Source organism: Topomyia yanbarensis, chromosome 2 (assembly GCF_030247195.1).
Source record: "Topomyia yanbarensis strain Yona2022 chromosome 2, ASM3024719v1, whole genome shotgun sequence".
Lineage (NCBI taxonomy): Eukaryota > Metazoa > Arthropoda > Insecta > Diptera > Culicidae > Topomyia > Topomyia yanbarensis.
This window is the reverse complement of record NC_080671.1, coordinates 81,013,848-81,016,600: the sequence shown is the minus strand read 5'-3', so window position 1 is coordinate 81,016,600 and position 2,753 is coordinate 81,013,848.

The following is a 2,753-nucleotide window of genomic DNA, read 5'->3' as shown; positions in this document are numbered from 1 at the left end:
CTCAGACATAATTTCTCTAAAATGAACGATTTGGAAGATATTGATTTTTGTACCAAAAAACCGCCCCTGTGACCCATAGTGCCTTGTTAGGAAGTTCATATGTACCTACGCTCAGTTGTGTTCATTTGGAGAGTTTCAGTCGGACCGTGAATGAACGACTGGCTGCTGTCAATGCAATGAACAAATTCGCCAAGAGTTATGCGAATGAATGATAATTCCCATCCCTGGCCACACGAGATATTTATTTGCGAATTTAGACAGCTTAACTACCCATGATCGCACATTTGTCCCGGCGGCTTCAGCAAGAAGTTTTTTGAAAACCAACCTCATCTGTGGGCACGATACAGGGCGCAATTCGTCGTCTACAAGCAAAAAACCAAAACGATCTTGAAGATTACATTCCATTGAGGCGTCCCAACCTAAAAAACAAAATGGCGGTCACCTTAAAATAAAGTATCGTTTTTTCGCATGATTTTTCGACTTTGCCCGGCTGTAAAAAATGGTTAATGATCAAAATGTTGCGATTTTCGAGAAATCTTATTTCGAGAAAAGGCGTGACAAAGTTTGAAAAGAGTTTTTCGTGTACAATTTAAGTCACTCGATCTATTTGTCTAGGAATAAGTGCATTTATAGATTTCTAAACACAAATTTGAGGATAGATTTGGAAAATTTTGAATGCCGGATCCAATATGGCGGCTATAAAGTGATCTTGAATAATGTTCATGAATTTTTTATCAAAACAAGTGTTTTCGAGTTACCTTTGGGCGTTAAAGTAACTTGTTTTAGAGCGTGCGGCGAACTTATTTCTGAGCGTCCATCAACGCTTACCGAAGAGCCCATAATAAATTTACCGATTATTTCGAAAATGCCGAGTATATGTTAGTTAGTTGATCAGATCATTAGCGATAACAACATTATACCTACAGTATTCTTTCCGATAAGTACTGACTTTCAGTTGGATATATTACTGAATACGTTTTCAATTTAATAAAAGCGAATTGTATAGTAAATAAAATGGTATCGCAGCTTCCCATTACATATCGAACTGGGACATTGAGTGAACTACATTGAGCCCGAAAGGAATCCATTAGCCTAGACCTGGCGGAACTATACTCGGTGCACGCCCAGACAATGTATTCGATATCGTGATAAGCATCACAGAAAGGGCAAACACCACTATTTACGAACCAAATACGTCGCAGGTGTGCGTCAAACGTGTAATGGTTTGACGTGGGACGGGACATCACACAAGTGAAGTCGCGACCCACGTCCATCCCCTTGAACCAAAGTTTTTGTCGGTACCTTCGAGACTATGTAATGCAGCCACCTTCCTAGTACCCCATTGGTCCATGAAGTTCGCCAACTTTCTAGAGTTCTCTGATGAGTAATACTGAAAAATTCGTTGAAGTAAATTGGTCTTTCATTAATGTCACCTTCTGTAGCACCCAACTTAGCCCAAGTGTTTGCCTTCTCATTTTCCGAAATGGAGCAATGAGAAGGGACCATCACCAAGGTAATCTGGAAAGGTTTGCCATATAAAGCACTCAGTAGGTCCCATATGGTCGATGTTAAGTCAGACCGGACTAAGTCGCAAAACATCGAAAAATGAGATATTGATAGCATTGAATAAAGAATTTCGTCAACTATATTCGACTTTTGCCAGATTTGAAATAAACAATAATAAACAAGAATTATGGCAAAAACTAATTTCCAATCATAATGTAAAGGATGCTGCGATTCAAACTTTAAACTTGTTTTTCTCGAAATCAATATTTTGTCACTTAGTCCGGTCTGACTTAACACCGACCATATGTTCCCCAAAAATACGAGGAGTACTGTCCATGTTCGTTCGAGCGAATAGCGTCAATGGAACTGAGGCTATCTGAAGCGATGAAGTAATGGTCTGGGGGTAATGTGTCAATGACTTCAGGGGAATACTGAGTAGCAGCTAGTTCAGTGGCGTAAACTGAAACAGGGTCACTGAGTTTGTAAAAATCGGTGAACTCTTGATTGAAGATACCGAGGCCGGTGGACCCTTCGAGGTTTGAACCGTCAGTACAAAATATCTTTAAGTCGTCGACTGCTTGGAATTCATTAAAGAAAATGAAGATTAATTTTCCTGGTTTTTGTATGGCAATGACACTCCCTTGTCTCTATTCGTGTGAAACAATATTATCCTCAATAAATTTATTAAACAAATTTAATAAGCGTCTTTTAGCAGGGTCTGACATGTTGTTAAACAAATTGAAATGGATCCCCTCAGGCCCTGGCGTTTTATTATTACATGGTAAGAGAGCAAATGAGAACTCCACCATCGAAAGCGGTGTCGCGAGGGGACGCATCGCGGTAGGTCTTCTGTGCCAGGGCGGAATCCGAACAACCCTTTTTGCCGAAAACAAATATCCAACGGTTTGAATATTCCATTCTCTTGTTAGTACTGTTTCAGTTTCGCACACGCCGGGCCGTGCCCCAAGAAGTGCTCATCGATGTTTCTCGCGTTAATCCATCAACGAACCGGCGCCAATAACAACGTTTCTTGGTTTTCATCAAACTCTTCATTCGCGTTACTGTCACGTCGCATACTGTCGATAGATATAGGGTAGCACGTCGTTCCGGAAGCTCTTAAACGTGGCAACCCTCTCCGCGTACACGTCTGAGCCCTCTTTATCTCGCTGTTGAGAGGACACGCGTCTGGTATGCGTTCAATCTGAGCTTGAAGCGCGGTATCGATTTTGTCGGATATCGCGGACGCG